General features: G+C 37.7%; 1 long non-coding RNA gene across 22 annotated transcripts in view; it reads right to left on the bottom strand.

Annotated features, from left to right (window-relative positions):
- LOC103161041 overlaps positions 1 to 19,458 on the bottom strand; it is a 114,913-nt gene extending 95,455 nt beyond the window's left edge. For 21 of the 22 annotated variants that reach the window (XR_003481636.2, XR_003481626.2, XR_004768751.1 and 18 more), the window contains exon 1: positions 17,099 to 19,336. This is a non-coding gene — a long non-coding RNA (uncharacterized LOC103161041). Of the gene's footprint in view, positions 1 to 17,098; positions 19,337 to 19,394 lie in introns of those variants that run through there. The other variant, XR_003481627.2, reaches the window with a different exon arrangement.
- Between the last annotated feature and the right edge of the window lie 4,352 nt (positions 19,459 to 23,810).

Below are 23,810 nucleotides of genomic sequence, written 5' to 3' on the forward strand. Positions count from 1 at the left end.
GACCTCAAATTGCACTACAATGCTATAGTCATAAAAGCAACTTGGTATTGGCAATACCAAGATTGCAGAAAACAGAGTGAAGATTCCTAATGAAGTTAATAAAAGAATTATGGGAACCCACAATATTTCCTCTTGAGATTCAGGCAATCTCTTAACTGTAATCCCCTGTAAAATGCAGATCACATACTTCCAACGTATAATGGTACTCGGATATATATTACCATTCCAAAACATAGGGAAGGGAGCATAGGAGGAAATGCTGGACTAAAGAAAGACCGAAAACCAGCAAACTCCAAACTCTGCACCACCAGGTCTGATGCCAAAATGCTCTTCAGATCTCCTACTCCTTTCAGCTTTGTTGTGAGAGCAATACACTTCTTTCTCATGGGCTATTTCCCTTCCCTGTTAGCAGCTTTCCTTAGCAGGCATTCCACGGCTCTGGCATCTCCAACATCTTGGGGTCTCCAAAGCAATTTCGGCTTCTCACACAATGGACTCTCTAGTCCTCCATTCAGGGATACCCCTGACACATGCCTTACCTCAGTGGCTTTCCTTAGGTTCAGAGGCAAATTCCATAACGTCTTTCTTCTATCCTTGACTCTAAAGCCAGAACCACATGGCTGAAGCTGGGAACAGGGTCCCTTTGTTCAATTACATCTTTGCCAGTTTTATGCTCTTCACTGCCCAAGTCTGGCTGTCCTGAAACAGGATCTGTAGTCCAGGCTGGCCTCAAACTCAGTGATCTGCCAGCTTCTGCCTCTGGAGGGCTGGGATTAAAGGCATGTACAACCACACCTGGGTCTAAACTTTTCTTTAATTCCTTTTGATGAGTTGGAAACTTAGCTGGGGGGGATCTTGCCCTGAGGTCACCACTCCCTTTATTCTTCCATTTCCGAATCTGTTTCTCTCCTTAGCTCTAGCCCACTTTCTGGTGCTCCTTTTTTTTCTTAATTGTACATTTTGTGCTTCTTTCTCTTGCTTAGCTTGCTCTTTTTTATTATAAATCTTCATAAGAGCGACCACTAATAACCACACAACAGAGTCAATACTAGGCTGTTTTGAGATTTCCTTTGCCAACAGAACTAACCCGAAAGTCTTCACTTTAGCTTCCGGTAGACTCTTTGGACAAGGGCAAAAAGCAGCTACTTTCTTCACAAAAATATCACAAGAATGATCTCTAAGCAACACACTATTTTTTTTTATCGGAAACCTCTTGAATCAGCCTCCCACAGTTCAAATCATTAATTTTAACACCTCTGTCTTCCATGTTCCTGCTACCATGGCCCGTTCAGCAGTACTTAAAGCATTGCACTGCTTTCCTAACCCAAAGTACCAAAGTCTAAATTCCTCCAAACAAACATTTTTCTTTATAAGAGTTGTTGTGGTCATGGTGTCTCTTCACAGCAATCAAAACATAACTAAGATAGAAGTGGTCTGTCTCACTAGGAGTAGCTTAAGCATAGGTGACCCCAAAGGCCACCTCCACAGTGACACACTTTCTCTAACAAGGCCACACCTACTCCACCAATGCCACACCTTCTAATAGTGCCACTGCCTTTGGAGAGCATTTTCTTTCAAACCACCAAGGTTTCTTTTGATGGCTGGGATAGATAAAGAAACTTATGCATTTGCATGCACACACACACACACACACACACACACACACACACACACACACACAGGGGAATATTGTCCACTAAAAAGGAATATATCTTGTGATTTGTCACAGTATAGGTAGATCTAGGAGGCACTATGCTGGGTGAAATAATGTAGAGAAAGAAATAAGATGACTTTAAGACCTTACATTTATTTGGAATCTTAAGGAAAGGCAAGAGCATATGTGTCTATAAAGAAATATCAAACAATGATTACCAGGATTGGAGTGGGCAAATAAATAAGGGTATGAAGGATGCAAATTAGTAAATATAGATGGGAAAAAGTTTAGAGATGTCATGTAAAATTGCATGGAACTACAGTTAATATAGTGCACTGTAATATCTATCGCCATGCACAAAACTTAAGTCCAAATGGATCAAAGACCTCAACATAAATCCAGCCACACTGAACCTCTTAGAAGAGAAGGTAGGTGGTACCCTCAAATGAATTGGTACAGGAGACTGCTTCCTGAACATAACAACTGTAGCAAGACACTGAGATCAACAATTAATAAATGGGACCTCCTGAAAATGAGAAGCTTCTGTAAGGTAAAGGACATAGTCAACAAGACATAACAGCAGCCCACAGACTGGGAAAAGATCTTCACCAACTCCACATCTGACAGAGGGACAGAAGGATGATTTCCAAAATATACAAAGAACTCAAAAAGCTAGTCACCAAAACACCAACTAATCAAATTAAAAAGTGGGGTACAGAACTAAATAGAGAATCTCAATAGAGGAATCTAAAATGGCTGAAAGACACATAAGAAAGTGCTCAACATCCTTAGCCATCAGGGAAATGCAAATCAAAACAACTCTGAGATACCATCTTACTCTTGTCAGAATGGCTAAAATCAAAAACACTAATGATAATTTATGCTGGAGAGGATGTGGAGAAAGGGGAACACTCCTCCACTGCTGGTGGGAGTGCCAACTTGTACAGCTGAAAGACCTCAGAAGAGGTACTTTCGTAGAAGGAGACCCGCACCCAGGAATCAGCGAGACCACGAACTTGGATGCAAAAGCAAGAGGCTTTATTGAAAACACGGGTACCCGGGCGACTTAGCTTCTGTTAGGCCAAGCGCCCCGAGCCAAGGGAGAGGGGTCCTTATATAGCAAAAAGCACAGTGCAGAAGCGAAAAGCATAGTTACAGGGATTCTATTGGACAATTTAATGAGGTACAGAGTTATTTTAGGTCAGCATATTCTCAAGGTCTGTATCTGGTACAACAGACTCAATTCCCCCCTCCGCATCCAGATGACTGACCTTGGGATGGAGGTTCCCCATCGGGCGGGGGCGCGGGGGCGGGGGGGCGCCCTCTCTCCGCCTCGAGGGCTCCCTGCTCGGCCCCAGCCCCGGGGTGCAGCCCCAGGCGGGCGGGTCTGGGTCGCCCCGCCTGGGTGAACCTGCTTGGGAGGGAGCCAGCCGCCAGGCGTGTGGGTGTGCGCGCGTACGGGAGTGTCACCGAGAGAGAGAACGAGCCAAGTGGCGGGGTCTTTCACAGCCACTGTGGAAATCAGTATGGCGACTCCTCAGGAAAATGGGAATGACTCTACCACAAGATCCAGCAATTCCACTCTTAGGCATATACCCAAAAGAAGCACATTCATACAACAAGGACATCAGTTCAACCATATTCAGGGCAGCACTATTTGTAATAGCCAGAAACTGGAAGCAGCCTAGATGCCCCTCAAGTGAAGAATATATGGAGAAAATGTGAAACATTTACACAATGGAGCATTATTAATCAGAAAAAAATGGAATCTTGAAATTTGCAGGCAAATGAATGGAACTAGAAGAAATCATCCTGAGTGAGGTAACTCAGGATGTCACAAAAGGACAAAAATGGTATGGACTCACTCATATATGGTTTTTTGATCTAGAGCAATGAAGTACCAGCCTACAATCCACAGTTCCAGAGAAGCTAAGAAACAAGGAGGACCCTAAGAGAGACATACATGGTCCCCCAAAGAAGGGGAAAGGGACAAGATCGATAAGCTAATTGGGTGCATGGGGGGGGGGGAGAGGGAGCTAGGAGAATGAGAGGGGAGAAGAGGAGGGGAAGAGAGACATGAGGGAGCATAAAGATTGAGTTGGGGAAGAATAGAGAAAAGCAAGAAAAGAGATACCATAACAGAGGGAGCCATTGTAGGTTTAAAGAGAATTCTGGCTCTAGGAAAATGTCCAGAGATCTACAAGGTTGACCCCAAGTAACAATCTAAGCAATAGTCAAGAGGCTGCCTTAATGCCCTTCTCCGATAATGAGATTGATGACTACCTTATATGCCATCCTAGAGCCTTCATCTAGTAGCTGATGGAAGCAGTAGCAGACACCCACAGCTAAACACTGAGCTGAACTCTGGAATCCAGTTGCAGAGAGGGAGGAGTGATGAGCAAAGTCAAGACCAGGCTGGTGAAACCCACAGAAACAGCTGACCTGAACAAGGGGTTGCTCATGGACCCCAGGATGATAACTAAGAAACCAGTCTAGGACTGTTCCAGACCCTCTGAATGAAGAGGTCAGTTTGGATGTCTGGGCAATCTATGGGGCCACTGGTAGTGGATCAGTATTTATCCCTAGTACACAAATAGACTTTGGGAGCCCTCTTCACATAAAGGATGCTCTCTCAGCCTAGACTCACTGGTGAGGTTCTAGGCCCTGCTCCAAATGATATGACAGACTTTGAAGTTCCTCCTGGAAGGCCTCCCCTCCTGAGGAGCAGAAAGTGGTTGGGACAGGGGGTCAGTAGGGGGCAGCAGAAGAAGGGAGGAAGAGGAAACTGAGATTGACATGTAAAAGAAGCTTGTTTCTAATTTAAATAAAAAAGAAAAATATAGTGCACTGTATTCTAGATTTCTCTGAAGGAATAGTGCTTAAAATATGCTGAAAATCAAGAGTGGGGACCTGGGAATTAATTAACATATGATGCATATGTTACATTGTTTTCACTTTATCAGTATCTTAGGGCATCATGTTGTGCCTTGAATTTCAAAAAAAAAAAAATCAAAAGCATGGAAAAGAAAGGCAGTAAGTACTTGATTTATGATAGAAACTTGACCATCAATATTTGACACAAATCATCCAGACTTATTTGTATCATGTTCCACTTAGTTGGCCATTTTCATAGGATCAGATTGGGTCATGTAACATTTCAGTGTTGTTAGACCATAGCTTTGACACATGCTAGAAGAAGGGGCCTTTTAGAAGCCAACTCATTCCTATCCCCATGTCTCTGTTAGTTTTCCAAACATGAACCTTAATCTTACTAGAAGATGATAGGTCTGAGATTGTCAGAAAAGATGATGTAGGTAGCAGCAAAAACATTTGCAAAGTGCTGATTTCCTAGTTAAAAATCCAGAGAATCTAAAATATTTGTGTCTGTTTCTCCTTGAGGAGTTTGTGAGAGGTCATCTCTTTCTTTACTTTTCTTTCTTTTTTGTTCTTAAAACAAGAACTTCAGATCAATGGAGGTGAAGAGTTCAGCAGGGGAGGGAGTTCAGCCAATCCCTGGAGCAGCACGCTGACATTTCAAGGCAAAGCAGTAAAGTCTTCCCTTTCTTGACACTACTTTGAAAGGATGCATTATTGAAATGTCACCTATTTGAAATACATGTCACTCTATGTCTGTCTATGAATCCTACAGTGCAGTGTGTAGACCGATCATTGGATTTCCATACATTCAGCAGCTTGTTGGCCTCACTAGGTCAGTTGGATTCACAATGAACTTCCGGAGACTGACTTTAATGACAAGCTCCCACTGCACCAATTTGTTTCAGCAGTTTTCACTATAGAAAATGTGACTTTTCTTTTTCCAAGTTCAGCTGATTTTGATTAAGTATGTGGTCTGAAGATTTGGGCTTTATTTGGCTACTTCTTGCCATGGACCAAATATCTAGCTTCTCTATTTTTCTTATCTTTTAAAAAAGTTTATTTTAGTTTATTCTTTTATGTGTTTGAGTGTTTTGTCTGAATGTATGTTTCCATGTCATGTGCATTCTTGCTGTCTTCAGAAGCCAAGAGATTCCATGGGATTTTCCAGAATTGTGTTTACAGACCTTGTGACCTGCCATGTGGGTGCTGGGAATTGAACTTGGGTCCTGCATAAGAACAGCCAGTGCCATTGTGCCATCTCTTCAGCCCCTATTTTTCCCCATTTCTAACATGAATGTTATAAAAATACAGGAAATCTGAAGTTTAACAAATCCTTAAAAAAAGCATCTAGTTGCATAAATATTGGTTTTTTGATGATTCTTGAATATTTCCACTGTGGAAACTCAACTGTGTCTTGAGAGAAATAAAACTTGAGCTGGTGCAAATGCGTGCTGTAGTGCTTGTCAACAGAAAGGAAACTTCTGTTATATTCCAAGTCCAATTGCCACTCATTCATTCATTCACTCACTCACTCTCATTCATCCATTCACATGGCAGCCGTTCTGTAAAGCTAGTCTTACTATGATTCACAAATTGCACGTGAAGGCTTTGATATTTTAATTTGTTAAAAATAAAGGTTCAAAGCTGAATATAATAATGCATGCCATAATCCAAAGAATTGGCTGAATGAAAAGGGTTGTTATGAGCTTACAGTCAGTGTGGGCCAAATGTCAAGTCCCTGCCCAGTCAGAACTATATATGAAAACTGTTCAAGAAAAGAAAAGAAAAAAAAGACTCAATCTTAGACAATCTCATTTTAGAATCTAGTCCACTAATATCAACTATGTCAATAATACAATTGAATGTTTTATGAACTGGCATGGACATAAATCAGCCATTTGTTTGAGCTACATTCTTTTGAGCCCTTCATGATTGCAAAAACTTTGAAAAAATTTAAAACCCATGGTTGTGGGTTTTAATGAGATGAATACCTTTCCTTTTAGAATGACTTTCTGTTTTTTTTATTCATGTAGTTTTCATCTTACTAATGGAACAAGATCTCATCATCATCCTATTGAAGATGGTGCTGAGGGTGAACAACTTACATACTAATTGGTATGTGTTAATATTTAATTACTTCTTGGTTTCCATATTATGACTTTCAGCAAAGACAGACTGAAGTCAGGAAAAAGTACAGAGAAATGAAAACAGGAATTATTTAATGTATAGGGAAATAGGGTGGTATGCAGGTCTCAATGGGTAACTTAAATATATTCTTTAAGGCAAAATAATTTTGATTTTTTTACATTTTTAAATGAATGGCCAATGTTTTGCAACAATAATTAAGATCTTTAGTACTTGGTGGTCATGTTCATTATTAAAAGTACCTCACATTGAATGCTATTGATGGCAAATTATTTTTCAATATTATGAATATTAAATTTCAAACAAAATTGCTGGTGCAACAATAGAAGAAAACCCAAGGCATCAGTAGTTCTTTAAATTGGAATTATTTTTTATTGTATTTGCCTGTGATGAAGTCCCCTGAAATTTTTTATAATTCAGGAAAGATATTAGCTTCATATAGTTATTTTATATAATAAAAATGAAAGTCTACCAGAAATTTGTGGACTGTGTAGAAATCTCAACATCACTTGATATCAACAAAATAATTCTCAATTTTATTTGTCAGTGGCGATAATGCTTGCTATTTTCCAAACACTCATGCCACTTGCCTTGTGACTATGAGTATTTCAGGATAGGTAGCAAGTTCAGGTTCCAGGTTGTGCCTCTCTACTTTTCTAAAGAACATCATTCTATTTGTACCTTTTTAAAATTCAAAATTGAATTGTATCATGAAACCCAATGAATTTTATCTAATGACACCTGTAATTAATTCTGGGTGTGGTGTCTGTGTAGCCGTTTGTGATGCAGTCACAACCTTAGAACAGCCAGCAGGAGGAGGAGGATAGTGACATCCAGGACAGAGCCATGAGGATTGCAAAGAGGCTGTGGAACTCCATGATTTTGCTCTACATGAGGAGAACATGTGCTTTGAGATTGTAACCATTCTCCTGCCAACCTGATGAATTCATTTCTCAAGTAAGAGTCTTTTTATTGGAGGCTTTAAAACTCTTATGAAAAGAATAATATCATCTACAAAGACGGATAGCATGACTTCTTTCCCTACTTGTATCCCTGTTATTTCCTTTTGTTTTATTGTTACTGCTAAAATGTCAAGCAGTTTAACAGGTTGGGAAGAGTGGACGTCCTTGGCTGTTACTGAAATTACTGGGGCTCCTGGAGTTTCTCTCCACCAAGCATGCTGTTGTCTGTAAAGCTGCAGTATCCAGACTATACTGAAGCATATTCCTTCCATTCCCAGCCTTCCAGTGACTTCAGTCATTAAAATGATGGATTTTTGTCATAGGCTTTTTTCTGTGTCAATGAGATAATCATGTGATTTCTATCTATATGATTGTAAAGTTTATTGAGTCATGTGTGTTGAACCATCATTATTTCCTTGGAATGAAACCAATGATAACTCTGATGAGTAGTTGAATTCAGTTTCCTGGTTTTTTAAAATTTTTGTGTCAAAATTAATCAGGGAGATTGGTGTGAAATTTCACTTTATTTTATTGCTCTGTCATTAGCTGATTTTGGTATCTGCATAATACTGGTTTCCCAGAAAGTATTTGGGAGCCTTTGTTCATCTTCTACTTCATGGAAAGATGTGAGTAGTATTGGTGTTAATTTTTCTCAGGATATCTGGTAGAATTATGCAGTTAATCCATCTAGTCCTGGGTGTTATTTATTTGGTGACTTTGTTTTTTTTTTATTACCACTTAAATAATACTGCTAGTTATAGCACTAATTAAAATTTTTATTTTGTATTGGTTTAGCTTTGGTATGGTGTAAGGATCTAGGAATTTGTCCCTTTCTTTTAGATTTGCCTAATTTCATGAAATATAGGTTTTTAAAGTATATTCTTATGCTTTTCTGAATTTCATTGTTATGTGTTTTAAGTGTCTCTTTTTGTTTTTTATTTTAATTTAGATGTTCTAGTTTTCTTTTGGTTAATTTGGGTAAGTGTGTGTACATCTTATTTATCTTTTCAAAGAACCAACTCTTCATTTTACTGATTCTTTGTACTTTACATTTTTTTTTTTTGCTATTGGTTCTATTTAATCTCTGATTTTGGTTATCTGTTGCAAGCTCTTGTTTTGGGGCTTGGTTCATTCTTGGTTTTCCAAGGACTTCATGTACATTATTAAATTATTAAGTGTGATCTCTTGTTTTTTAAAAGTAGACACTTAGTGCTGTTCCTCAGGACTGCCGTCATTTTATTCCATAGATTTTGATACATTGTGTTTTTATTTTCTTTCTATTTTATTAATTTTTAAATTTATTGTTTGATTTATATTAGATCAAATTATTGTTATGTAGCATGCTATATAATCATCATGGGATTATGTACTTTCTGTAGTTTTTATTGCTGTAATATCCAGTTTTCTCTCATTGTGGTCAGATAGAATACAGGCTATAATTTCAACTTTCCTATATTTGTTGAAACTTGTTTTGTATGGTAATACATGGTAGATCTTGGAAAAAATTCCACGGACTTCTACAAAGATGTGTATTCTTTAGTTTTGGTATATGGTCCTGCATGTTCTTTAGGGCATTGACTAAGAATAATAAGAAAACCAGAACTTGCTCAGACCAGTTACGTGTGGTATTCATTAACTAAACTTCCTTGAGGTCAAAATATTTCCATTTATAATAAGATATTTTGCAGGGGTCCTGCCTCAGCTGGGTTCTAGTCCCGAGACAGGGAAGGGGTTTCTGCACATAGAGTCTGAGTACCAGATGAGTTTCACACAAGTGGCAGCCCTGAATAGCTTGAGCTATTTATACTTTATTTATACTTCAAAAACAAACATGTTTTTTTCTCGCCCCCAGCACCAACCTCAGGCAATAACAATAATGTTTTCCAAACTTTTAAATCAAAACACCTTATAAATCAAAAAGAATACTCAGCATTTTGCTTTTTTAATTTCATGCAATTCTACATGTTCTGATATAATTTTCTGTGCTATTGATGTCTATTTTTCAGAAAATTCTTGATTATGCCTGTATCTTAAAATATTTTTACTATTTAATATTTTTACATTTAAATGATTCACAATTCTTCATTTTATATAAGATCTCTGGTCCAGTTGAATTTCTTTTGGTTCATGGTGTAAATTATGGATTTAACTTTAATTTTACATGTCAATATCCATATTCCCAGTGTTTTTTGTTGAAGAGACCTCTCTCCCTACCTCATGTACATTTTTGACAATTTTGTAAATATTAGATACCTGCACCTGTGTGTTTATTTCTGGATCAGTCATCCCTCCCACTTGTCTCTGGGTTTGCTTTTGTGTCAGTCTTCAGCTGTGTTTGATATTGTAGCTCTGTGGTACAGTCTGAAATAGCTATTATGGCATCTGCAACATATTTTTTTCCTGTTTAGGATTTCTATGGCTGTTTGGGATCATTTGTGTTCTCATCATAACCTTAGTATTTTTTCCTTGTTCTATGGAGAATATCATCAGAATTCAGATGAAGATTGTATTAAATCTGTAGGGTGCTTTAACAACCTATTTATAATGTTGATATTTAATCATATTATTTCTGGTTATCTAAGACTGGATTACTGTTCAATTTCTGTTTTCATGGTAGAGATCTTTTAGCTCCTTTGAAACTCATACTGTACTTTTTTTGTTAGATTCATGGAGTATTTCTTTCCTACATTTCTATTTTTCTTTTTCTAAGTTCTCAATTTCCTTGTTGACTTTTGCTCCCATGTTGGTGACTGCTCTATCATATTGTTCATTTTGTCATTCATTGTGGTAACTTCCCCTCTATGTTCCTGACTCCATCTCTAGGTTCTAGATTGAACTTGACTGCTTTTTTATATCATCTTTGAGAAAATTTTAGAGGAAAATGTCTCAAGTTTTCATGTGATATTTTACATATTTCAGTGCCTTTGAATGACCTGCGTATGTATCATATCCTTTGTGTATGAATTATGGTGTCTGGTTTGGTGGTTTGATGTGATTCATGAGTATGCAAATGAGAAGGTCTCTGTTTCCTTTGCCTTCTGTTGGGATATTTTCCTTCTGTCTGTTTGTTTTGTCCAATACTGATGTGTTAGTTTTTGCTTTATCTTATTATATTATACTTTATTATTATTCCTTCAAAACCTGTTTGTTTTCTAATGAGAGACAGAAAAGAAATGCGTCCAGTTGGGAGTGCAGGTGGGAGCAGAGGGAGGAAACACCCTAATTAGGATATATTATGTCATTAAAAGAATCTATTTTTAGTAAGAGGGAAAAATAATGGATACAATGTGTGAATGAATAACCCTTAACATTGTGCTTTACCATGTTGGTTTTCTTTAATCCTTTTGTCTATTTTACTTCTACAAGATTTTTTACTTAATATCTTTGAAGTAGCTGAAAATTATGTATTAGATAGCTTTGAAAGGTATATGTTAATGAAAATATTGTCACTGTGATGTCTTATGTGTCTTAGTCTTTAAGCAGGATCTTAGACTATGCAGCATCCACACAAGAGTCCTCAAGTTTGAAGTCCTATAGTATTCTATATTTAGTGGAAGCTATACATCTTTACTGGATAAACAAATATTTCTTCTCTGGAGATGTTAACTCTGAATAATTTGAAATTCATCAGGTTGGAATTCATTCTTAATTATAAACATAGATTACAAAGTTGTAGAGTAATTATTCATATTCTAGATAATGAATTATTATGTGTTAGATGTACAAAGTAAATGCTTACATTTAGCTATTTAATCATAAAATCTATTTTAATTTGCAAGTTAATATCTATTTGCAGTACAAAGTGATTTACTCTTTTTAAATATAGGAGACACAGTGGAAGCAATGCAATTGAAAAGTGATGTAAATGAAAAATAAAAATGTTTTATGTATCAGTGATCAGAGAACACATTTGAATAATTTTAACAATTACTACCAACCTAATTTGAGGGACAATGTTTAAAACAATCTCTGACACATTTTTTTTATCTTTTTATTGTGATTATTTTGATATATCTTTGTTGTGTATTTTTTTCTGAAATTCTTAGTTGGTTCTTAGAATCTGAATTTGCACAGTACAAGACACAGATGTCTGTTCTACAATGGCTCTGAAAGACGGTAGTTCTGTGCTGGGGTTGTTAGTAATTACCATAAGATTATTGTTAATGTGTATAAAGTAAGTTATGAATTATGATTATAAGTAAGAATACATTCAGGAAAAATCTCTAGAGCCTACATTTTTGACCCTGTGGGAAAACTAAAATGTGTGGCCAATATTGACACACTATATACATTTTGTATAGTACATATTGATTTAATGCTATATAACATGATATGTTTATAAGGAATATCGATTGTAAGATAGTTCTGTGGTTCATGTTAGTGTCTGAATTTTCATGATTGTGTTTTGACATTGGCAAGAGGTAATGGATAGAGGTAAGAATGATTCCACATGAGAGATGAAAAGACATAGATGAAAAAGTAATGTAATCATGTCAGAGTGTCAGAAAACAACTTTAAAGGTGATCTATAAAGCCAATATTTAGAAGAGTAAAGCATTAAAAATAGAAAAATAGCTATGATCTCTTTAAATATATTGAATTCAAAATACCATGAATCATGTCTAGCAGTTTTTTGGTTTTTTTTTTGTTTTTTGTTTTTGTTTTTGGTTTTTCGAGACAGGGTTTCTCTGTGTAGCTTTGGAGCCTATCCTGGCACTCGCTCTGGAGACCAGGCTGGCCTCCAACTCACAGAGATCCACCTGCCTCTGCCCCCTGAGTGCTGGGATTAAAGGTATGTGCCACCAATGCCCAGCATGTCTAGCAGTTTTAAAAGAAGTTTTAAAGGTCAACAATAAGCTTTTTTGGGCCTATTGCATTATATCAATGAATAAATTAGAAATTATAATGGTTGGAACATTTAAAAAACATTTTTTCAAATTCGTCATAAATACTAGTTCAAACATGGTATATCTACACTAGCAAACACACACGCACGCGCACAGACACACACATACACACACACACACACACACACAATCTGAACACAGATAACACTAGATATTCATTGGGTTAGAATATTATATAACCTTTATATGTTATAAAATATGAAATAGCATTATATGTTGATTTAAAAGGTTTCAGCAGCCCACAGACTGGGAAAAAATATTCACCAACCCCACATCTGACAGAGGGCTGATCTCCAAAATATACAAAGAACTCAGGAAGCTAGTCTCCAAAACACCAAACAATCCAATTAAAAAGTGGGGTACAGAACTAAACAGACAATTCTCAATAGAGGAATCTAAAATGGCTGAAAGACACATGAGAAAGTGTTCAACATCCTTAGTCATCAGGGAAATGCAAATCAAAACAACTCTGAGATACCATCTTACTCCTGTCAGAATGGCTAAAATCAAAAACACCAATGACAGTTCATGCTGGAGAGGATATGGAGAAAGGGGAACACTTCTCCACTGCTGGTGGGAGTGCCAACTTGTACAGCCACTTTGGAAATCAGTATGGCGACTCCTCAAGAAAATGGGAATGAGTCTACCACAAGATCCAGCAATTCCACTCCTAGGCATATACCCAAAAGAAGCACATTCATATAACAAGGACATCTGTTCAACCATGTTCATAGCAGCATTATTTGTAATAGCCAGAAACTGGAAGCAGCCTAGATGCCCCTCAACTGAAGAATGGATAGAGAAAATGTGGTACATTTACACAATGGAGTACTACTCAGCAGAAAAAACAATGGAATCTTGAAATTTGCAGGAAAATGGATGGAACTAGAAGAAACCATTCTGAGCAAGGTAACCCAATCACAAAAAGACAAACATGATATGTACTCACTCATATGTGGACCTGCTTTATGATACATAGTAGTGACCATGCTTTATCAGAGCTGTTTTTAATGATGTTGCTCAGAATGGTTTCCTTCCAGATGATGACTGAGAATCTAATTTAAAAAAAAAAAGGTGCCAAGTACCACAAGAGTAACAGAACTGCGCTGTTTTCTGGGATTTTGTTTTTTACTTTTTTTGTTGTTTGTTTGTTTTTTTCTGTTTTTTTTTAAATGGAGTGTGCTGGTTGTCTCTACAATTTTGTTCAAATGACTGCAGAACCTGGAAAAGCTGTTGCTGATATTGATGCATAACATATTGCCATTATTGCTCTCTCTCTCTCTCTCTCTCTCTCTCTCTCTCTCTCTCTCCATATATATGTATATATATGCAAAAAAGGTTTTTTCAGTTATATTTCTAATGATCTAGGCCTTTAAATTATCATTTTAGATTGGATTGAAATTTTACCAAATTGTTTTCAGCACTGAATCATATAAAGTCTCTTTCAATTCAAGATATCTGTCTGTTTAATATATTGCATTTATAAGTTTTTTATTATAAATAAAAATTCCCTCTTTGTGGCCTAATCCAATAATCTTTATTAATGGGAGTTATACAATGATGTTTTATAGTTATGAAGTAGTAAAAACATAATTTTATAGGGTGTTTGGGGGTCACCAGGACATGAGGAACTGTATTGATGAGTCACAGCATTAGGAAGGTTGAGAATACTGCTCCAGAGGGACATATTCTATATTTTTATGTAATCATTTATCTCTTTCTTGACAATGCTTTGAATGCCAGAAAGCTTTGCTCTTTGTAGAAGAGAAAATGCAAGTTGATACTTAAATAATGCTCACATTTATGCCCTTTTAAACTGTTAATGCTATTATGCAGTTTTGTTTCTTTCAAACAGGGTCTTAATCTATAGTCTAGCTTCTCTCAAATTCACTATGCAGCCTAGGCTAGTCTCCAACCAGCAACAGTCCTCTTGTCTTCACGTCCTGCCATCCCATTGTTGGAATTACTAGTGTCAGCTACCACACCTGGCTCCAAAAATGTACTTTAATATTCCTGGCCTAATCAGTTTATATTTTCTTTAAAATGTGTCAAATTATTTCCACAATTAATCCTTAGTAAAGAATTAATAAGAGTTGGATCGATTACTTTTCCTTTGAGGCACAGACATTCGACTAGAAAATGTCACCTGTTCTGAATGTAGCTTTTTATCATTAGACCTGCTTTGCAGATATTAATGGTGTTTATTGTCCTGTTTCATTTGATCAGGTATAGATAATTCTATTTAACCCAAATGTCTGTCTTTTGTCATTGGGTGAGGCAAATTGAGTTTCACTTTTACCTTATTTATTCTGTCAGACATTCTGAATCAGTTTACAGTTGCTCCTTGACAAGAAAAGGCTGCTATCTGTTGAGTTGATTTATTGTTTACGTGTTAGATTTTATGGTGCCTTTTCTCTGAAGAGCTGTGCTCATTCTACACATAATTCTTATACTTGCAAGCACCTTTCACAAGGAACGTCTATAAACATTTCAACATGAAAAGTGACAAAGAAGGAACCGTATGAGGAAACAGGATGAGTCCTGAGGCTGAACAATCCAACCTTGTGTTAGGGATGTGCTGACTGCCCTCGGTATTCACCTCCTAAGGCCACTAAGTATGCTTCCCATGGCTCCTTCACAGCTACAACCAGACCCTTTTGTAGACCGATCCTTGCACTATCTGCTGTGATATTCTGATATTTGCTGCAAGTGTTCTGATTATTGGAACAATCAAGAAATTCGATGTGGTAATGAGACTTTAGCTTGCCAAACAATCCACATTCTCTTCTATAGACAACTGAATTTCTTAGAAGGTAGGTTTGTGGTGGACAGAGGAAGGTTCATAAAAATCATTGAGTTCATCTATGAAATGGAATTAAAGTTAAAATATTATATAATAATGTTATTAGATGTCAAAGTAATTTCAATTATTTTTAATTTTTTTTTTTTTTTGGTTTTTCGAGACAGGATTTCTCTGTGTAGCTTTGGAGCCTATCCTGGCACTCGCTCTGGAGACCAGGTTGGCCTCGAACTCAAAGAGATCTGCCTGCCTCTGCCTCCGGAGTGCTGTGATTAAAGGCGTGCGCCACCAATGCCCGGGCAATTTCAATTATTTTAACAAGGGAAGGTTAAACTAATTTATTGAAGGTTTTATGAAGACTGCTTAAAATTATGAAACCAGATATTACCTATTTTATAGCTTTATATTTATAGTTAAAGTCTACTTAAAATTTACGATGCTAAATTTTCCAATTTCATACAAGTTACAGTTAGTCAAGAAGAATAAGTCGATGTATTGTGTGCTCTTGGCATACGGCATGGCTGAAGTTATTCATGATATATTGTTGGGTGACATTTCACTCTTTAGTCTGCTTGGCTTGTTTCTTGCCAGTTTTTCTTAAATTATCTCTAATACCTTTTGCCTCTAGGCTTTTACCCTTCTTTACGTCCATATATCTTCCTTTCACTCTTGCGCCATGGCTGGCTGGGTGGCTGGGTAGCTGGCCCCTGATGTCCAACTCCCCTTGTTCTCTCCTTGCTCCTCCTTAGAAACCCGTCTCTACCTGGCTCCTCCTTAACACTTCCTGTCAGCTAGCTGCTGACTCAGCCTCCTGACTGCAGGTGAATATTATTTAATCAAACACATCTTTGCATCATTAAACAAATGCTCTAGAGCATAAACAAAAGTAACACACCTTAAAACAACATTCTACAACAATGTATCACATATTTTAAATTATCTAGAAGAGACAGCTTTATCAAGAAGTCCTGATAAAAGTTACAGTAATATGCTAGTTTCTCTGATTAGACATTATACAATGAATTCATGTGTTGAAATATCATGTCATGCCTCAGAAAGATGTACATTTATTGTAGGTTAGCCATGAATTTAAAATAACGAAATTAAAGACATGTTCAAATTACATAATCCCATTTGACCTGGGATTTTGTGTAATGTCCAACTACCTAAAAGCATTCTCTATGTCAGACCTCCAGTGGGTGCAATGGGGTTGGACTCAGAGAGTCAGTTTTCACTATCCTTGTTTTTTATTACAACCTCTGTAGGCTCATCCCAAGTCTGTGTCTAGGTTCTCTCCTCTCGCACTACTCCATTGAGGGGGGCTCCATCAGCCCTAGGTGTGGACACAACTTTCATTCTCCATGTGGAGCCTCCCAGCTCTCTGCCAGCTCTAGCCTATTCCAATTCTTTGTGGGTGTCCCTGATACCTAGAAACATGTTCTACTCTGGAAATCCTGAGGCCACAGCTGTCAGGGACTCAGGTGATCTACATTACTCTTTCTGTCCTTCATTGTGGCCTCTCCATCTCACCTTTAGCCCCATAACAACCTGCTCACAGGTGTCCCTCCACCCACCTCAGCTCCATTCACTGCAGATTCCAAAAACTTGGTTCAGACCCAGGAGCCCCCTTGGCCATTTCATTCCTGCCTCTAGATTATTGTTTGTATTACTGCGGTCTGCTTGAAGGGTCTCCCCTCTTTCCACCACACCCACAAGTACCTGGGAATCCCACTTACTGATAAGCTCAGTATTACCTTATCTGTCTCCTGAAGCCCTCTTGGTCTTTTCTTCAGGCCACTTCTATACCTCTCTGCCACCCACTCGCAGAATCTGGACTTAATAAAAAATAATAAAAAGAAACAACGAAGAGCTAAACTAGAAAGTCAAGCATATTCTCATGGAGGATGAAAAATAAAACAAGGATGCATTTTGTCACTTTATTAAGTGACAATAAACATGCAGGTACTCTGACCTCTGGGGATTACAAGGACAGAAATCAGAGATCTTAGGGCTTTGCTGTCTATCTGTAACTCAGTATCTCCTTGTAGCCACAGTGTGCCTTATTACCCTGAGCATGTTATGTCTCTATCACATTTCTTTCCGTGAAGTGTGTGTCAGTGCAGGGACTGAAATGAGCGTGCATTATGAGATAACCATGTGTCTGAGAACCTGTTTTCATTCATGTGGGAATAGGAACCAGGAACTACACTTATTGGTTCCAGGCATCCTACAAACATTTGGTTTAAGTGCTTTCCTTTTTTAAGAGAACACAGTTAGTTGCAACAGATGTCTTGAAGCATTTCACATGACGTGTCTGCTTTTTCAGTTAAGAAAAGACCACTCACACCAATCTAGCGCTTCTCAATGTATTTTCTCAACAGCACACAGACCTTGGGTTTTTATGCAGCTAACCTAAATCATTTTGCTGTGCTTTTGTCTTTCCATCTGTTTATAAGATACAGCAAGCTCTTCTTCTCAAATCTTGAATTGCTAATGACACCTCTTATAATTTGCTTAGACTTCTTCTGGGACATATTGTTTACAAATTTAAGAACTCTCTTAGAAGTGAATGTCTAAGGGCTCTCTTGAAAGAACTGAGCACAATAGAGTTCAGAATTTTGTAGAAAACATGCAACTGGAGCATCTGGAATAAAGGGACCAAGGAGTGGGATTTGTAACAAAAATTTGAATGGAGAAAGAGGTGAGGATTAAACACTTATCTGAGTGATTGTGAGTCCGAGAATGACGCACTGAAAGTACAGATACTGTACACCAACTGGACAAGGACATGCAGCAGAATGGTACTATTTGGAATGAAAACAAAGGGGGAAATAATAGTTGTTGCAAAAGAAAGTGCAACAGTAATTAGAGCCTAAGTTGTTAGGAAAATGAACAATAGAGAAATCAATACACATGATAACTATGATTTTTGCCTAATGCTCAGTTTGAATTTAGATGTGTTTATTTGAGAAGATAAAACTTGCATGAAGAGATAAAAAATTCCTTGGGGTGAAAAAAAATGACACAAGTGAGACACTGCTCGTCTATTCCCAGATATTTTGGTCAGACGCCCTCTGCCTAGTGCAGTTTCAGCTCAGTGCCTTCCCTTCCTAGACAGTGGCAGGATGTGCCCTCCTGTCTCTATGGAATGAGGGGCATGGATTAAGGGTATTTCACACACTGCCTAGAAACCTTGGCCCAGTAACTATGTACTCTCTACCTCTTCCATGTTGACCTACTTATGAGCCCCAATGTCCTGTGAGCTTAGCTTTTCCCACTCCTCTTCTACACTGAGAAAAAAAGTTACCAGTGCTGGGTTTCTATGATAAACACCTGTGCAAATAGTGGAGAAAGAAAAACAAAAAAAAATTCATAGGATTTTAGCTAAAAACAAAAGTTGTGACTTTCTACGAACATGAAAGATGGAAAATACAAAACATCACTGTTCCTGGAGTGACATGAGGGAGGAACAGACAAACGGCCTGTGGCACTTATGTCCACACTTTATGGAATTAAGTGACCAAGCTCCTTTTACATTAATAATTAGAACAAACCCTGTGAATATGTCCCCAGATGAGCCACTGCCTACCTTACCATTGTCCTCATGCCATAATGATATTCTAACATTTCAGATCTTTCAAAGTACATTCTTTCAATTTCTCTATGGTTTGTATATCATGTTAGTTTAAAATTACACATTGTGTTTAAAAGTAGATTCATTACCATTTCCTAAATGGCAGTAAAATGTAAAAATAAACATCGTTCCTTAAATATAGCTTTGCTATTTCTGTTTGTAGCAGTTTTCAGGTAAAACCCAGAGACAGATGTGTGTGTGCTTTGAAAGCTAATGGAGCTCTGTTACAATAAATTTTTCTGCCAAAAGCCGCCTGAGCCCCATTGCCACGTGTGTGCTTTATGCCAGCTGCCCGCCTGAGTTGGGCCCAAATGAATACACAGAAACTTGTATTAGGTTCAAAACTGCTTGACCAATGATTAGGATTCCTCATCTGTTAGCTCAGTCTTTATTATAACTCTATTATTTTATAAGACTTATCTTATCGGACGCCTTATTGACGTCCCTCCTTGCCGGTGGATCACATTGTGCTGCTGGAGGAGGTGAAGGGAAAAAGGGGCCACTTCCTGTTTCCTCTCTTAGATATGAGTCTCCTTGCTATGTCACTTCCTGCCTGGATCACCACTTCTCTACTACATTTCCCAGAATCCTCTTTGACTCCTAGTCCTGTCTAACTTGCTGTTTCATTGGCCAAACAGTATTTTATCTAACAATCAATAAGATAAACATACATAGTACATTCCCCATCAGAGCTCAAGTGTGTCACAGAAGCCTGCTGCTGCCACGATGCTCATTTTCCATCTTTATTCAACTTATTGTTTTATTTCACAAGAATAAAAGAAATTCTAACAGCTGGGAAATGTAAAAGCAACTGTGACATTAATTTCCTCAAATTTTATTGCAAATGTGTTTAAATCTAGGAAGACAGTGTCGTGGGTGAGTTGGTTGGTATCAAAGCAACATGTGTTGTGGTTGCACTCCTTGCTAAGTGACCTTGAGTGACCATTTCAAGAAGCTGTGGAGTCTGAGTTGCAATGAGGATTCTAGAATTGTGGGAATCTTCTGAGGAGTGTCTCAGGTTTGGAATGGTGCAAGCACAAGAGTGGTGCTGGAGACAGAACAGGGGAGAAAAGAAGAGGAGTATCTTTGTCCCTTAGAAACTAATTGACTCCATAACAAGCCCCAGATATCAGACATGGAGATATAGAATCCAAGTTTTTATGCCAGCTTCTGTTTCACTTTGGTCTAATCCTTCTTTGCTATGCTCCCTTTCCTCCACTTTGGAATAGGGAGATTTATTGTGTGCTATCCTTTGCTGGAAGTATACTGCCGCCTCATTAATTTTATACGAGTTTCCAATTAGGTAATTGCTTTGACTCTGAGAAGAGGCCTTGGACTTTTGAATGGTGCCAGGACTGCCAAAAAGTATGAGGATTTTTAGAGATGTATTGAATGTATTTTGCATTGTGAGATAAAATGAGAGGCCAGTGACCAGCAGGGAAATGTTATGATTTAGCCACATATTTGGTGTCAGTAATGTGGTAGAATTTTGATTGCACACTTGTTGAGATTTAGAGTCAGTATGGAAACAACCTATGGATATGTCTGTGAGGGAGTCCCTGGATTAGGTTAATGGATATGGGAAGGCCTATAGTAAATTGAGTATATATTTTTTTCTATTGCCATGATAAAACACTGACTAAAAGCAACTTGGGAAGATGAAGCTTTAACTTGTCTTACATGTCCTGACCACAGTCCATCATTGAGGGTCATCAAGTCAGGAACTTAATCAGAGAAGGAGCATGGGGGCAGGGACAGAAGCAGAGGCCATAAAGGAATGTTTCTTGCTGGCTTGCTCCCTATGGTTTTCCATCCTTGTACAACCCAGGGACACCTGCCTTGTGGTGGCATCACCCACAATGTGGTCTGGGCCATAGCAATAATTCATCAAGAAAATGTCTCACAAACAGGACAATATGCTGAAAGCATTTTCTCAATTGAAGTCCCCTCTACCCAGATGAACCCAGTTTCTGTCAAGTTGACAAAAAACTAGTCAGCACAGTTGGTGACATTAGTCAAGACAGAATGGAGAGGAGAATGCTATTCTTTGCCTCTTGAGTTTAGATAGGCTGTAACCCATTGCTTGTACTACTGCCACTATGCCTTCTTCAACATGATATCCCTTCAAATTATACACAAAAGCAAAGCATTCCTTTATAAGTCGCCTTTGTCATATATTTGCTTATATCATTAACAAAAGGAACACATGAGTAGTACACACACACACACACACACACACACACGTATTAACAAACAGATTTATGTTAAGTATTATGTCAAATACACATATTAGTTAACTTTCTCATCACTGTGACCCATGAGAAGCAACTTAAGTTTATTTTAGCTCCTGGATTTGGGACTATTTTCTATCATGGAAGGGAAAGTAATGGTGGGGTTCACAGTGATAGAAACATTTTACTGTGGTTTCTAACATGTGGGTGGCTGATAAGAACCATAGTTAATACTGGAAGTGGTTCAGACTGTAGCCTTCAATGCCAGACTGCCAGCAAGTACCTAAGTCTTCTAGTTCAACAGACTTCCCTAACAGCACCATCCACTCACTCTCCCGTGTCCTGCTTTATCTATCCCTACTTCACATTTAGAAGTTTCCTTTTAGTCTCTTGTTCCTTTTCATACTAGGAATCATAAAAGAGGGCAAATATAGTATTTTTCTCTGTGGGATGGACTTATTTTACATAACATGCCCATCTCTAGTTCTAACAACTTTCTTGAAAAAACAAATTCCATTTTTTCTTTATAGCTGAGAATATTTGTCTCCCCCTCTCTCTGTCTCTGTCTCTGTCTTTCTCTCTTCTCTCTCTCTCTCTCTCTCTCTCTCTCTCTCTCTCTCTCTCTCTCACACACACACACACACACACATATACACACACACACACCAATAATTTTCTGGTTTCTGTGGTTACTCCGTGCCATATCCTCATATCTGAGGAAACATTGCATGTTCTCTCCCATATCTCATCTCTGACTCCATGTATTCACATGTGATTTGAATGGTCCTGGTGGCTAAAATACATATTCTTAGAAGAACCTAAATAGTACAGTAGAAAACTATTAGGCATGATTTATGCTTTCAACAAAGTGGTAAAATATCAACATATCAACATATAGAAGTGAGTAATTTTTCCATACACCAACAATGAACTCAGTAGGAAAGAAGTAAGGAAGGAAATTCCATTTCCAACAGCTTAAACTTAAGTAAATATATTAAGATGACCTACAGTAGAGACTATTGCACATTGGAGGAAGAAATGATATAAGACACTGGAAGACAGAAAGCTTTCTTATGTTCATTAATTGGTAGAATAAATGTTAAAACAAATGTCTTCCCAAGAGCAGTATATAAATATAATGTAATCCCCATTAAACTTCTGATGACATTATTAATAGACATTGTGTAGAAAGAATGCTAAAATTCACATGGGAATAAAAGAGATGCCACATAGCCAAAGAAAATCTGAGCAAGAAGTGTGATGCAGGAGGCATCATAATACTGGGCTGCAAACTGTGCTTAAGGTTACAGAACCAAAAGCAAAAGAGCACTAGCCTAAGATAAAAAGAAGACCTATAACCCAACTGAATACAACTAAATATCCAAAAATAAAGCCAAGTAGCTGTTGTCATCTGATCCTGGTACCAAGGAAAACTGGTTATCAATAAAACCAGATCACTTATCCTCAGCTCCTACATTGTACAAAAATAACCTCAAAATGGCTCAAGCACTTTAATGCACACTCTAAAACTTTGGAACTCTTTGGGGGATAACATTGACAAAAGAGTTCAAGAAGTAGTTGTGGGTAATAACTTGCTGAATAGGACTCTGATAGCTTGAAAAACAAAAGCAAGTTTTGACAAATGGCCTTGCACTAAATTCAAAGTTTCTTCACAGAAAAAGAAGAAACCAGTCAACAAAGTGAAAAGAGACAGACTACAGAATGGAAGTCAAAAAGTCCTATCAATATGTAGGTTATAGAAATGAGCAGAAATTTTAAATGAAGTACAAATGGCCAGTAAACACAAACAAGGTTTTCCAATCTTATTTTATCTTCTTTTATTCCCACTTTCCCTCTTCTGTTTTATTTTCAAACAAATTTTTACACGTCAGAGAAAAAGTTTGTTAAAAATTACCAATAATTTTATACTTCTATGACTTCTGTGATGACATTTAAAAATTATGTATAAGGAGGTCTCTCTTTCTCTGTCTCTGTCTCTGTCTCTTTCTCTGTCTCTCTCTCTCTTTCTCTCTCTGTATGTCTTTCTCTCAATCTTACCTGCAGAATCAATTATTTCATGGTCAACTGTTCCTGAGCATGAGAGCTGTCCTGGAGTAGTTGATACTAATCAATATCATTCCAGGAGAAAACTGGATTTTCCCTTTCCTAACAAGTATAAATGACAATTCTGTTGTTAATGTTTACTCTGGTGTCTAGGTTTATATTAATTAATTTTTCTTTAAAAATGTAACAAAATAATTTGTAATAAATTACAGCAAAAGCTATCACATTGAAGTCAGTAGGACAGACTGATGAAGGAAAAGAGACCAAGAGAGGCTACAAGAGTCAGGGACACACTCCTTCACAGGATTTCCATAAAAACACTTTCGTAGGACCTGGTGCAGACCTGCGTAGACCCCACGTTTGCTGCTTCAGTCTCTGTGAGTTATATGGGCTTTGCTCATGTCGATTTAGATGGCCTTGTTTGCTTGGTGTCCTCCACCCTCTCTGGCTCTTATATTCTTACTTCCTACTCTTCCTCAGGGATCGCTGAGCTCAGAGGATGGGGATTTGATGGAGACATCCCACTTAGGACTGAGT

Source organism: Cricetulus griseus, chromosome 2, assembly GCF_003668045.3.
Source record: "Cricetulus griseus strain 17A/GY chromosome 2, alternate assembly CriGri-PICRH-1.0, whole genome shotgun sequence".
NCBI classification, from domain to species: domain Eukaryota; kingdom Metazoa; phylum Chordata; class Mammalia; order Rodentia; family Cricetidae; genus Cricetulus; species Cricetulus griseus.